Source organism: Peromyscus californicus, unplaced genomic scaffold (genome assembly GCF_007827085.1).
Source record: "Peromyscus californicus insignis strain IS unplaced genomic scaffold, ASM782708v3 Scaffold_7__1_contigs__length_154581171, whole genome shotgun sequence".
NCBI lineage: Eukaryota > Metazoa > Chordata > Mammalia > Rodentia > Cricetidae > Peromyscus > Peromyscus californicus.
Genome location: NW_026294595.1, coordinates 42,129,575 through 42,144,838, shown reverse-complemented (window position 1 = coordinate 42,144,838; position 15,264 = coordinate 42,129,575). Strand labels below are relative to the sequence as shown.

The following is a 15,264-nucleotide window of genomic DNA, read 5'->3' as shown; positions in this document are numbered from 1 at the left end:
CCATGCAATGTAGCCACAGTTGGCTTCCCCTGCCAGCACACCAAGATTCTCCAAACTTACAGAATCAGAGACGTGGTGTAGAGAGTGAAGGCATGGAGACACATTACTGCAAAAATACCCTTTCCTGAATGCTTCTAGTGGCATAAGAAAGTATCATTTTTCTTGCTCTACTCAGCCTTTTAAAAGTTAACTGTTAACTATTAGTACATTCCATTAAGCCAAAGGTCGTGTTTTAACTTACTTGAAATGGGACAGATTGAACAAGTAAAAAAAAAAAAAAAAATTAAGAAAACCATTTCTCTTATTGCTTTTAATTTTTAGCTTATTTTTTCAGCTAGTCAGCTACTAGTTACTAAGTCCATTCTACTTGGCATTGGCGTAGCCACATTGCAATTTATTTTTCTTGAAGCCTTTCTTTCACTTTAAGCAAATTTAATTAAAACATTTTGCTTTGAGCCTGAATCTTTATTTTGGTTTAGACTTAATTGCAGTGTGGGTTCTCTGAGGGATATGCATGTAGGAAAAGTACATTAATGTGTATCCAATCCATGTTCTGTTTTTTTTTTCCCCCAAGTTAATTAATATTACTGTATAGGTTCACCAAAACTCTCATGTGCTTTATTCTATGGCCCATGAATTGGATTGGCTGCCTATTGTCTGGACTCCCTTACCAGCTGAGCTGAGCTGTGTTGGCACATGACCTTAGTTCATGTCTGATCTTTGTGGGCACAGCTGAGGTATAGAGAAATGGTATCCGCATCAGGATTTGGGGCTGTTGTTCTGTAACCCTAACAGTAGCCTTTGTGTTGCCTTGGTTCTAGTTAAAATGTTAAGTTGCCTAATTTTTTTTTTTTTTTTTTTTTGGTGTGTGTGTGTGTGTGTGTGTGTATGTGATACTGTATAAAACGATGGGAAAGGGTGCCATCCTTTTCAAGGACCTTGGGCTGCCAGCAAAGGCGGGATTGGTTAGAGCAAACCTTGGCTGGGAGGCAGCACTAGCACAGTCTGTTGAGGAGAAAAACCAGGTGGCTCTGCCATGCTAGAATTTCTGCTTTCTCACTAAGGAATTTCTATTTCAGATTGTCACTGTGTGCATCAAAACTCCCAAAGGCCGGCTCTATGAATGTATACTGATACAAGTCGGCACACCTTTATTTCCCTGAACATATTTAGGCCATTTCTCCTGCCATTTAACCCCCAAAGGATTTGTCTACTCAAAAACCTCAGGGTTTTTGTTTTTCTTTTTAATTTTAGACAGTTCTCCTTTTTCAGACCAAAAAAGACATCCACCTGCTATGATCGCACAGTTACTAAATTTTCTTCTTCTTCTTCTTTGAAGGTATGAAGGTCTTCCATACTCGTCATTTTTCATATGCCCTTAAATTTAAAATGATTTTGCACTTAGCAAGTGCTTCCTTAAGACTCAGTTTGGTCTTTAACACTACCTCCCCAACAGATCCTACAGATAAACACAAAGCACTTTAGAATATTGCCTGGGAGTGCAATTTCTCCGCTTTCCCAGAAGGTTCTGGGCACACATTTTTCATAGAGCTGCTCACCCTAGATGAATGGTCCTTGCCAGACAATTGAGCAGCTGGAATCCCTATCACTTGAAAGTCCAGGAACATTTCTGAAAATGCTCAAAAGCACTTGAGGGGGCGGGGGGGGGGGGGGTTCTTATCAGCCAATGTGTCCTTCTGATGTGACCCTGGGATTCTCTTGGAGTGATCAGAGGCTGAATCCTTTATTCAGTACAGGCCTTGTTTATCTCTGAGAGTGGCTTGGTAAATTCTGACTGGTAGATTGATGAGAAAATTTTGACTTTCTCTAATTCTATGAGCATTTGAGTTAATTGATTTCAGCAAATCCCAATTTTTTTTTTTTTTGGTTTTTTTTCGAGACAGGGTTTCTCTGTGTAGCTTTGCGCCTTTCCTGGGACTCACTTGGTAGCCCAGGCTGGCCTCGAACTCACAGAGATCCGCCTGGCTCTGCCTCCCGAGTGCTGGGATTAAAGGCGTGCGCCACCACCGCCCGGCAGCAAATCCCAATTTTAATGAAGAAAACGTTTCATCAGACCTTTGACTGACTCTTTCACCTCAGTATTTTTTCCTTTTTTAGAGTAACTACTAGGTGGTTGCTTCCCTCTCCTCCAAGCTTCTCTTCCTTCGTCTTCTCCTACCCTTTTCTGCCTCTTTTCCAAAATGTGAATTCTGAGTCTTTTGGATGTTGAATACCTTATACAAGGTCACCCAGAAGGTCAATGACAAAGCTAGAAATAGAATCTAGGCTTTGTGGCTTCCATGGTGTTTTTCATCGATGTGTATTATGTCCTGAAACCAATCTGTAAATGAAAGTGCGTTATGGTGTGTATAGTTACCATCAACCTCAACTCTGGGTTTAGTGAAGGCACCTCCACCAACTCCCATATGTTTTAGTGCAGAACATGTTTTATGTAGAAAGCAGTTGTTATGCCCTTCTCTCCCTACCCAACCCCTGTGTGTGTGTGTGTGTGTGTGTGTGTGTGTGTGTGTGTGTGTATGAGAGAGGAGAGAGAGAGAAAGAGGGACAGAGATACACACACACACACACACACACACACACACACACACACACACACATACACACAGACACAGAGAGAGAGAGACAGAGAGAGAGACACACAGAGAGACACACACACACACACAGAGAGAGAGAGAGAGAGAGAGAGAGAGAGAGAGAGAGAGAGAGAGAGAGAGAGAGAGAGAGGTGAGGGGATGGTATATCTGAACTGAAACTTTAGATTGGCATATTAATTACACCAAGAAAGATAACATTTTAACGTCACAGAATTAACAGTTGAGCATTTTAATGCATAAAATAAATGAAATATAAAATGTCTGTGTGATCAGAAGAGCTGATATTTTATTTTAATTCTTCAGGTTGCAGTATTTGATGCCCTTTGTTCGATTAATACTGCTTTTTAGATTATGTTTGCAAATTGTTTTGCGTTCTTCATGCAGCCTACTTTTGCAGGAGACATTCATAATAAGCACATGGCATCTTAAAGTAGTTTCAGAAATGAAAGAGGTGGGAAAAACCCAATTTTTACAATATACTTTTTCTTAAGACCCAAAGCCATTTGTAGGTAGGAATTCTGTTTTGATACAAGATAGTGTCTTATGTTCTAATCTTATCGTATTTCTCAAACAGCCAGTCCTTGCTGTAATTCCAAACCATCATATTACTGTTTCTCCCAGAAAGTTTTGAGCAGATTCATAGCTGCTCAGTGAATACGTGCTCCAGGTCTGGCTGGCCATGGAGCTGCCCAGCTTCACAGGAGCCTGCAAGGGAGCCCTTTCCTCCTTCCACTTGAGATGACTTTAACCCCAAGGGCTCTCTGCTTCAGCTCCCAAGGTTGGCTCTTCAGCTCTCCTATGCCTCCTGCTTTCTCTCCCAAATGCTGTTGTTTAAGTCTCTACCCAAGCTGTAGACTTATTCGAGTCCTCTAAAAGTCTCTCTTTGCTTTTCGCTTTGGTGCCTTAATTCTGGACGAAAGAACATGCCTTTGTTACTCAGCAACCACATTCAGGGACATTATTTTACTGTCGCCTTTCATAATACTGAAATTTTAGTAGCCATCATGTGTATTTATCCAAGGCTCCTGAACTTTTTAGATTTGGCTTTTTAGTCTTTGTGTGTTTTGTTATTTTTGGATTTATTATTTTTTCAGTATTTGTTTTTCAGAATTCTTTCTTTCTTTCTTTTTTTGGCTTGATTTAGTTTAATATTTTATTTTGCAATTCCAGTTTAACAGTTTGTTGCTTATACACAGAATTTAACTTCATGTAGCCAGAAAAGACCAAAGACATGGACCGAACAGGGGAGGGATTTGTTTTCTCATGCTTTGCAGTAAAGATCAGGCCACAGCTCATCCAGCAGCCACAATGTCCTTAGGCAACCAAATTCTCTCTTGCTTAGTATATGCTCCCTGGTGTGAGTCCCCTTCCCTTTTATGGAGTGATAAATGTGAGTCCTCAGGCGTTCTGTTCACAGTCTTGGCACTGAGGATGGATGCACAAGGCAGGCAGGCTAACTGGCCAGTGCTAGCTCCTGTTAATGTGACACTCGAGAACAAACCAGCGCTCATACTTCCTGGCTGCGCCTGGACCCTGTCGGGTAACCGAACACAAAGCACACTGGGAAAGCAGGCCCAGAGCTCAATACGCTGGGCTCCTCACTAGCATCAGGATTCCATTAAAATTAAGTTTATTTTAATAATTTCATACAAGTATACTGTGTCTACATCATTTTTGCTCCCTCCCCTCCTCCAATTCCTTATATATCACCCCTCCCCTGTTCACTCTCAAATTCTTAGTCTCTGTTTCTTTGATTTTTATTGTATTACACACACATACACACACACACACACACACACACACACACACACACACACACAAACTGGGGAGCCATTTAGTGATGCTTATATATATAGGGCTGACCACTTGGATAATCATTTAGGGGTGCATCTTCTTTCTTTCAGCAGTCATTAATTATCTGTAGCTCTTCATCTAGGGATGGGAACCCATGAGATTTTCTTCATTTGTGTTGGCTTGTTAACTGATGATGCTATTGTGATATTGTTTAGGAGACCATATTGTTGAGATTTTGTGGGTGCAGCTTCCTCTTTATATATAGAAATTACCGTCTCATAGCAGATGTCCTGGTCTTCTGGTTCTTACAATCTTTCTGATCTCTCTTTTGTGATGTTTCTGAGCCTTAGCTCTAGGAGTTGTGTTGTAGATTTATCAGTTGGGGCTGTGCACCACCAAAAGCTATTTACAGAGTCAATGCAATGCTATCAAGACACTTATAACATTCTTCACAGAAAGGCAAAACCATCCTCAAGTTCCCATGTAACCAAAAGGACTCCAAAGCAACCCTGAAGAAAAAGAACAATGTTAGAGGGATGACCATTTCGTATCTCAAGATGTGTTACAGAGCTGTGGTAATAAAGCCAGTATTCCGTCGGCACAGAAACAGACATGAAAGTGAACAGAACAAAATAGAAGACGTAAACATGAGTATGTGTAACTGATATCTCACAAATAGTGCTGGGAAAACCGAGTGTCAACATGTAGAAGAATGAAATTAGACCCATATCTGTTGCCCAGCACAAAAATTAGCTTCAAATGGATCAAGAACCTTGATAGGAAACCCCAAACAATGAAATGTCTAGAAGAAAACATGGGCAAAACCCTACAAGGCATAGGGTAGAAAAGGAGTTTCTGAAAGGACTCTATTCTCCAAACAATTTAGGCATCAGGATTCTTTGGAAAGGAATATATGAAGGGTGGCCTTGAGGCTCAGCTAGCCATCACTACCATAAGTGCCTCTGCTGTCCTTGGCATTCAGTAAATATTTGTAAATACCATACTATTATGATACCATGTACCAAGTTTGGTGGTGTCCATTGGAGGAAATGTATTCTGTGCTTGTGTGGGGATGGCAGGTGGGCTAATTGAGGAGATGGCTGCTTCTCTGAGTGGGGCAGGGCCATGGGTGTCTACAGGTGGTACTTCAATTTAGATGGAGTCTTGCTTGGAGGGTACAGTGGTAATTATTCCTACTTGTAAAATCTCATTCCTTTTAAACCTTGGTTTTCTTCCTGCTCATGTCATTTTTATTAGGGTAACTTAACTTTGTCCTTAACTTAGAAGGGTGTCACCCAGAGCATGGTTTGGGTTATATTTACACAGAGTATTCCCTTCCTTGAGAAATAAGGTTTCAGTAAACATGCCTTGGTGGACATTGTGTGTTTTGGAGGTAGAAAGCCTGGCACCTGAGCTCAGTACTCTCCTTAACCTGTGGAGTGACCTTAGGCATATCCTGTCTTACGTGACAGCCAGTTTCTCTGTGTTCCTCACAATGCTGTATTTACATGGACCGCTGGTGAGCACAAAACAGACAAATACTTAAAAGCATTAGCACATAGCAGAAGCCCAGCAAATGTGCATTACTTTCCTGACCCAAGAAAAGGCATGTGCTGTGTTTTTTATTCATTTGTGAGATTGGGTTTTGATCTGCTGTCATTAGTAGAGTGTGTATTTGCTGAGAGACAGTTCCTGTATGTAATCCAGAATGGCTTCAACCACTACATTCTTTCCTACAGCCTCCTGAAAGCTGGGAGAACAGATGTGCACCACTGTGCTTGGCTTCAAAGTACCATGTTTTATTAGCTTCATGAGCAGTTTAAATTGCATTGTATGAGAAAATATTAAATAAAAACTTTGCTATTATCAGGAATTTAAGTTTCTGCTAAAGTGGTTACCTACAATTTTTTTGTTGTAGCAAATGAATTCAATAAAAACTTATTGTCCTTTATATCATGCCACCAGGGCCAGAAGAATGGCATACTTTACAAATTCTATTCCCACTGCTGGCTTTCTGTAACCGTATTTACGGCTGCCATGGAACTTAAGAAAATGAATTACTAATATGTAGAGTTCACGTATATCTACCTCTCATCTGTCTTTTCTGGGAGCGTACATTGAAATGCAACAAGATATGCAGTTAGATGATTCTTCGTCTCAGGGGCTGTTAGTCAGGGACTTACAGATTGTGTGCTCGTGCAAGACGGAGCTGTATGAAGGCCGAAAGGTTGGCAGTGTTTGCAGGTTAGCTGCGTGGCACTGGGGCTGTGCCACCTTTGATCATGACGTGGACAGTGAAAGCACAATATTAATCTATACAGGCAGAACACCCTTAATTTGAAAATCCCATATGTGAAATACTCCTAAATTTAAAGCAAAAAAAAAAAAATGTACACCAAAGACACTGAATAGAATTGCCCCAAACTCTGTAGAGAAGTGTAGGTGAAACATAACTGATTCAGATGTTGACAGAGGGGGTCTTACTTTGGGATAGCTCATTGTGTATGCACAAATACTCCAAAATGAAAAAAAAAGGAAAATAAGAAAGAAAAGAAATCTGATATACTTTTCACTGAAGTGCTTCAAACGGGCTACTCAAACGGCAATTCCTATTATTTGTGTAAACTTGGTTTTTGTGACAAGAAGATACTGACCTACTATTAATATTTCTCAACATTTTTGTTTCTCTTTATTCTTCTTAGAGTTTTATTCCTTAGGGTGAAAAGCCACAGTCCTGGACTTTTTTATTATTTTTATCCAGCTCCAACTTGTTGCTTTTGACCAGTTAGAAGATTCTCTGGCCTTCCCCAGAGAGCAGTAGAAACCAAAGCAACTGTGATCCGCTTAGTACCGAGTCACATTCTCTGTAGTCTTCATAAGAGCCTCATAAGGTTGGTGGCCAAACCTGTTCTGGATAAGGAAGATTGGTTTGGAGAAAGGTCATCACCAAAGCTCCCACTAGTAAATGACAGGGGGCGGGGCTATAGGCTAGAACTCTCTTCCCAGACAGAAAGCTGTCACCAAACAACCTGGGCACACATGCTGCACACCCACACTCCCTGTAACAGCTGAGGAACGCATACTGCATGACCCTGCTGTGCAAAAGAGCCTAGGCACATACACTGTACACCCCTGCTCTGCACAACATTCTAGGCACACAGTGCATGGCCCTGCTCCATACAACATCCTAGGCACACACACTTCATAGCCCTGTTTCACAGAACAGCCTGGGCATGCATACTGTACACCCCTGCTCTGCACAGCATCCTAGGCACACACAGTGCATGGCCTGGCTTCACAGAACAGCCTGGGCACACATACACTGCATGGCTCTGTTCCACATAACAGCCTGGGCACACCCTGCAAGGCCCGGCTCCACACAACATCCTAAGCACACACAGTGCATGGCCCTGCTCCCACAACATCGTAAGCATACACAGTGTACAACCTGGCTTCACAGAACAGCCTGGGCACACGCTGCATGGCCCTATTCCACACAAGAGTCTGGGCACATACAGTGCATGACCCGGCTCCACACAACATCCTAGGCACACACTGCATAGCCCTATTCCATACAACGGCTTGGGCATACACAGTGCATGGCCTGGCTTCACGGAACAGCTTCTCCCCTTACCTGTACTCTTCACATGGGACAATTCTCACCTCTTCTGCCAATCTACTTTTGCCCTCTGGTCACTGCTCCTTGCTGTGTCCTCAAGTCTTACTTCCCAGCCAGTGACTAAGCTAACATGTCAGAGTACCTGAGAATACACTTAGGGTTCTAAGGGTTCCTTGGACTCTGTCACAGTAAACTTCCTCTGCTTTAGACTTTACAACACTATTGCTAAGACACAACACACAACACTGAGTGCTGTTGGCTCTTTGCACACTGTAAGGTTTGAGGCGCCTAAGATGCAGAAGATGGTCAGTTGATGGTTACCAGTCTGACCCAGATCAAATTCCAGTATTCCCAGCACTGTAGACACCTGGGCTGTAACTCCATGGGAACAGGCACCGAGCCTCACATTATTTTGTAAACCACAATGCCTGGTCCATGCCTGGCATGGAAGGCTGATTAAAAATAGCTGGCCTGGTGGACAGTCTCAGACTTCTGCTTGGGGCAGTCTGGAGGGCTGGCTCTCTTGGCTGTGCCCCAGTCCCTTGAGCCAGAATTTAAAAATAATAATCTCTCTGTTGGCAAGGAAGTAAGTAGGACTTTTAGTAGTTTCAGATACTACCTCCCCAGAAAATATGAAAGTTTCTACCCCTGCGGGGTATTAAAAATGCTCAGTTTTCAGACAGTTCCCAAAGAGAAATTTAAAAAAAAAAATGTGTTGGGAATAGACACATTGTCAGAAAGTGATTATGCACTCATCCCTATATTTTAAATCACAAGAACTCAGAAAATATTCTCCCTCCCTCCCTCCCTCCCTCCCCTCCCCTTTCTCTGGTAATTTTCAAGACATGTATTTCCTTCATTATTTATTTAGTTAGTTTTACAAGTATTTATTTACTGTGTATGTTTGTTTGGGGTGGGGAATGGGTATCCTTGAGGAGGTCAGAGAATACCTTGTGGCAGTCAGTTCTTTCTCCACCCTGTGGGTCCCAAGGATTTTATTTAGGTGTGCAGACCTGGCAGCAAGCTGAACCATCACCCCAGACAGAGAAACGTAATTGGTGGCAGTGGGGTGGGGGGTGATGGTGGGGGAGGTGTCGGTATTTGAACCAACTCAGAATAAAGACTCCCTCTGCTGGCTGTTTCTATATTTGCGTATTTTCTCACAAAATATGAAAAAAGCAAACGACTCTTCGGCATTTCAAAAGCTAGGTGCTTTGTGACACACATTGCACTTATATTCTAGTGTAGTGTGTAGCTAGCTAACAATTTTACATCACATATCACATAGCAGTAGCCGTCTAAAGAGGCATGGACGCTGGACTAGCAGTGGGAGAAGAATTCAGGCAGCATCCGGCTGGAGCCTAAACAGGTTCCATCGCTCTGCCAGGGAACAGGTGCCCGAGCAAGCGCTGGAGCCTTGACTTACGCCTTTCTAAAACTAGGGCACTTTGTTAGTTTTTCAGCCCGAAGTCTTCTAACTTTATTATCTTATTAGTCAGACAACATTGATTCTGTTTTTAAAAAAGGAATATGCATGCTTTGCATTTCACACCTATTACATGAGAAATGTGTAAAAGTTTAACAAAAGCCAGGATTGCAGCATGGATATAAATTTATTGTCCCTAGAATTGTCACAGCATGGGAATGTTTAAATCTGGAAAGTGAGGATCTGAAAAGTGATTTTTTTTGAGGTGCTATTTTAAGTCTATAGAGTAACACATAAATAACACAGAAAGACTGTACATAGCATATATCATTGACTAGTTGGCACTATATATTACATAAAAATGTTATTTTATATATTTCCAGTTAAATACTACAGACCTTTTATGGTAAGCTTCATGTGAATTTCTGAGACATTAAATTATAAAAAAAAATTTAAAAATCAATGAAAACAAATAATTCCTAACAGTGCAGGGATACTACATGATATCACACATCTCAGTAAATGCAATACAGTTGATATGTCGTGTGTGCAGCCTCCTCCTCTCCCTGGATTCTTTCCTCTCTACCCTTCTCCATTTGCCCTTCTTTCTCACTGTGTGAGCTGATTTGGAACTTTTTCATTTAGGCACCTAGTGGTTATTTGGGGAATCAATGGTTACTTAAAAACTGAAAGGAGATAGCAAGATAACATTGTGCCCAACAGAAGCTTGACCAGTAGATTTCTGCCTTAAGTATGAGTAAGTGTTAGCATTTGAGAAGGTTTGGACCTTGCAGAGAGGAGTTACTTTTATATGACTTTCATGTGTTTTAAGATACCAACTATCAGAGACATGTCTTAGATGAAGTCATTGGGAATGTAGTGTGGGATTTATGACTTGACTCTCAGTAACACACACTGAATTCAAATGCACAGAAATGTAGTGTGTGTGTGTGTGTGTGTGTGTGTGTGTGTGTGTGTGTGTGTGTGTGTGTGTGTGTATGTGGGAATAGCTTAGGTTGGAAGCCTAGATGTGAGCCAGGTCTCAGGTCTCATATGTGGCAATTTGAAATCTCTTTCCAGGTCAACTTTAGGACATATCCACTATTGAGGGTGCATGGGGCCTTTTATACCCAGTGCAGAAAGGGGAACTAGTTTGGTACATTCTAAACCTTCCCCCAGTGCATTCTGCATCTGTATGCAGAACTCGATGCCCGGTTATGCAGGTCTTTGAGTCTTGAATCTGTTGTCTTTGACCAGGCAGTCCTTATAACTGTCCAGACGAAGCAGAACGGCAAGCAGATGCCTGCTAAGTCAGCACTCCTACACAGGAAGCTCATGACCATCCACCCTGAGGTGGTCTGAAGAGGAAAAAGGTTAGGGATGAGCTTAAAGACCCCAGGTCAGTAGGAAAGTGAGGGACCTGCCTACTCAAACCCAGATCTTCTGAATGGGAAAAGAAGAAGATCCAGGGTAGATCTTAGTAGCTAAACTCTTTCCTGGATGATGCCCTCACCATGAGGCTATTCATCAGTCTATTCTCTTGAGACTATTAAGCAAAACCATGCAAAACTTGTATTTTAAACCTTATCACTATATCCCCAGCTAATTTTGACTTTAGAGGTGCCTTGTAATTTGAGTGTTGTAGACATGGTCCTACATTGTGGTAGTAGCAAGGGAAATAGGTGCCCAGCAGTTCTGGGTGAGGCCACTTTCCCCTCGGTAGTCTGCTGGCAAGTGACTAGTGCTAGCTTCACTAGTCTTGTGAAGGCAGTACGAGTCTCCTCATTTTGGATTGTTTTCTGCAAAATTATTGCTATTATTATATTTGCTTTTTTCCTTTCTTAATATCTTTTCTCATAATATTTGCTCCACCCAGGTTTTCCCCTATGTGTTTTAACTTTTCACCCAACCCCAAACATGCCACCATGCCACCATAATCTCCTGGCTGGCCTTTGTTCAGCCGAGAAATGCCATGAAAACTTGTTAATATTTTTTGTCTTTGGTTTGCTTGTGTGGTTTCAAACTGGAGGGCTCGATACTGCTGCTGTGGAATCCCTAATGTCTCACATGGGGCTACAGACAATGACTCCATTCACTACGGAATAACTGTTTCAATTGTCCGCTGTGAGCCCTGTGCTCTACTAGCTGATTTAGAGATCATGGGAGGCAGCTATAACTCCGAGGTCATGTGGCATTCTGGTTAGCAAGGACCTTGGATGTTGATGGCATAGGTGCACCAGATGTGGAATAGACACTCTGGCCCTAAACTGGAAAGATCATTGAAACCTCCTTCATAGAAATAATGGTGTGTCTGAGATTTTAGGGAAGAAAAGTAGGCTGTGGGGGGATGGCTCATATAATACCAGCAGTTCGTGCTTTAGTGCCAAGGTCCTGTGTTTTGGAAAGAACTCGGCTCTTGTAAGAAATGGGGGTGGTGGTGGTGGGTGGTTGGAGTCAGGGAGGAAGGAGCAGGTTGTGTGGAATGAAGCCGAGAAGCAGAGTAAGTGGATGAGGTGGATCTTGTTATGTCAGTTCCTGAAAGTCATTATTAGTGACATTTACCTGTTTTGAATTACTCAAACCAATTAAAAACGCACAGTTTGTGCTCTGGTATAATGCTTTTTCAATATTTCCTTCAAATTTAAGACTTTATTATGTCTCGTGTCTCTGAACCATGTCCTCCTCTGCTCTCCGTATTTCACACCTAGGAAAAGAGTTCAGTAGAGACATAGAAAGCAGCAGCTTTTCCTGAGAACCAGGGGCTTTTGGAGCAGAGCTGTTCTAGAGAGTCAGTGTTTGAAAAGCAGAGACACGGAATAAGAACTAATGAATGCATTATTTCCATTCCCTTAAGCAAACACACAGACTTGTTTAATTCAAAATCCCTACACTGTCTCCTCTTATCTCGGGGCACAGCAGTCCTTATTTAGAAGAATGTGAAGATTCAAGGCTGCTCTGACCTTGCTATAAAAATATTCGCATGATTTAAGTACATCTTCTATCTGTTAAAAAACAACAAGAAATCTTGAACCATGAGAAGATGTTTTGTAATCTGACTTTAGTTGGTGATGAACTTTTGAAAAATTACAGGAACAAAATAAGCTCTACTTTGGAGCCCAGTTCAGGGAACTTCTCGGTGGAACTTTCCTCTTAACTTTAATTTCCTAGTAATTACATGCTAATGATAGCTATGATTAATACATATGATAAAATAATGGAACTTTGTGCTTAAACAGTTTTTATAATTGTGGTTGTTGTAAGATCCATTTAAAATACATTCACCAAATTATTTTAAATTCAATATTAGTTAATAGTACTTGAGTTCAAACTTTTCCTCAAATAGAAATTTCAGCACAGGAGACAGCAGGGTGCAGTCATGCCCCGGACATTATTCCTCTGTTTGCCCTTTTTTCTTTCTCTGACTCCATTCTATTGATTTTTATTATTACTGGTTAGCACCCCCGCCTCCCCCCACACACATTGAATGACAAGCCCTGGACCACCCTTTGAAGAAGCAAAAGACACTGAGGGCAAAACTCTGGGGCATTCATCAGTTTCCTACGATGGCAGTCTGGAAAACCCTTGTAAAATACTCAGTCCACTCACCAGTCCTGACTCATTCCCGCTACTCTTGAAAGGGACTGAGAATCCCCTTGGCATCCACTGCTGTGGTCAGCAGCGGGGCCAGGGAAGGGCCTTGCTTAGTGTCTGCTCTGTTTTCCAGGGTTTCTCCATACAATCTACTCTTAGAATCAAATTCCAGGTGATTTCACAGAAATCCACAGAGTGCTCTGAGAGTAAGGCAGTGCATACTGCCCTAACTCACAGCCTCTGTCTTTGTTTTTATTTTTATTTTTTATTTATTTATTTATTTATTTATTTATTTATTTATTTATTTATTTATTTATTTTTTGGTTTTTCGAGACAGGGTTTCTCTGTGTAGCTTTGTGCCTTTCCTGGGACTCACTTGGTAGCCCAGGCTGGCCTCGAACTCACAGAGATCCGCCTGGCTCTGCCTCCCAAGTGCTGGGATTAAAGGCGTGCGCCACCACCACCCGGCTTATTTTTATTTTTAAGACTCAACCTTCAGTTTATATTTTAAGTATTTTGTCTCTTTAAGTCTAGGGCCCTCATTCATTGTTCTGAGGTCAACTATTCTGTGTGTGTGTGTGTGTGTGTGTGTGTGTGTGTGTGTGTGTGTGTGTCCTATTTAAATGGATAGGTGGGTTTTGAAATCTCTTTCCTTTGCTTATTTTGTATGGAAGAAGAGGAGTTGATGGATCAAGGGTTTAAACTAGGATATCCCCGTAAATGGATGCACTCACCCCTACTCCAGACTGTGTGTCCCTGCCGTGTGATCTCGCGTGCTTCAGGCCTGTGCTGCTGGAGCAGACTTCGGAGCTCCCACCGGCTCTGAAGGCTGAGATGGTTCAGCTTGCTCAGTTTGTTAGCCATCTGCTCACACTGAAGGATTTCTCCTCGTTGTCGCCATTGCATACACCTTGGCTTCCCTCGGGCAGTTTGTTTATGCTAGAGAGATGCTGCTCTAAACAGACCTATCAGAGCTGTGAGTCACTTGTTACTCAACTGTCTAACTATTGCTAAAGCCAGTCGGTTCCTGTTCTTTGGATCCAAGCAGAATTTCTTTCTGCTGGTGTACAACTTCAAATGCTATTAGTCTTCTCATTCTATTTTCTTCACACTATAAAGCAGGCTGGGAATTTGGGGCACTTAACTAGAAATGTTTAATATTCTTTTATTTAAAAGGATGATTATATAAACTTCAGCCCTTTTTAGCTTTCAGGCTGTAGAGGAAACAGGATACTAATACTGTGTTCTGAGGGATCTCAAGAACAGTGTGTTATTTGTTTTCCCAAGATCCTAAACAGTCCAAGCTTGAGTTTTACACACACCAGTCCTGTGGCTTCTGTGAGGAGTTGATTTCTTTTTCTTAGATAGGAAGTTTTTAGTGTAGCAATGCTTTTTGCAAGACGCCTAACCCCACTTGAGAGCTGAGGCTTAGATTATCTTTTCTGTCTTCACATATTTAAAGGAGATCAGTAGACACAGAACAGAGCTTTCAATTGCCTTTCTGCACTAGTAGCATGAAAAATGTTCTATTACTGAGTGGGTTCCAGAGACCCTAGGGATGTGCTACAGGGGAATGCCAACCTAGGTAAAATCTCACCACACTACTACATACACACATAGACACACAGACAGACACACAGACAGACACACACACACCCATACACTCTGCACAAACATACACACACATACATACACACACCACACATACCTCACACATAACACACTGCAGACATACATGTACCACACAAACATGTACATACGTACCACCCATATACACATGTGCACACACATGCCACACATACATATATGCATATAAATGCATATACACAGAACACAAAAGTGTATATTTGAAAAACATCAGCATTAGTTTTCCTTCTGTCTTTTTTTTTCTTTTTACAAAATCAGGCTTTTAAATGGAGTTCAAACCAAAGTATTGCTTCTTTTCAGTACATATTATTTTTTAAAATCAATAACACTTATTCCATAAATTTCAGTTGCCTTTGTGGCCAAGTTCAAGAAAAGTTTCTGTTGGCTTTGCTTCTGAAATTTAATTTTCTGGTACTTTTGCACTGGAGATAGATATAATTGATAGGTATAATAAAGTAGTGAGGTTCTTGGGTTACATGTCTCAATTCTTGGTAATCTTCAAAATTTGAAACCACAGAGGCTGCATGAAGCAGTGGAGTTTCCTGGGCAGGTGGCCAAACTCTTGGTTTCTC

At 41.6% G+C, this 15,264-nt stretch overlaps 1 protein-coding gene and 1 long non-coding RNA gene across 2 annotated transcripts in view; one reads left to right on the top strand and one right to left on the bottom strand.

The window, feature by feature from the left end:
• The window catches only part of Grb14 (growth factor receptor bound protein 14), a 104,854-nt gene that overhangs the window by 45,169 nt on the left and 44,421 nt on the right, over positions 1-15,264 (top strand). The window lies entirely within an intron of this gene.
• On the bottom strand, positions 2,813-13,999 carry LOC128102493 (uncharacterized). Its single transcript, XR_008215445.1, has 3 exons — positions 13,780-13,999; positions 7,064-7,314; positions 2,813-4,918 (listed from the first exon to the last, which is right to left on the bottom strand). It is a non-coding gene; the product is annotated as an uncharacterized LOC128102493 (long non-coding RNA).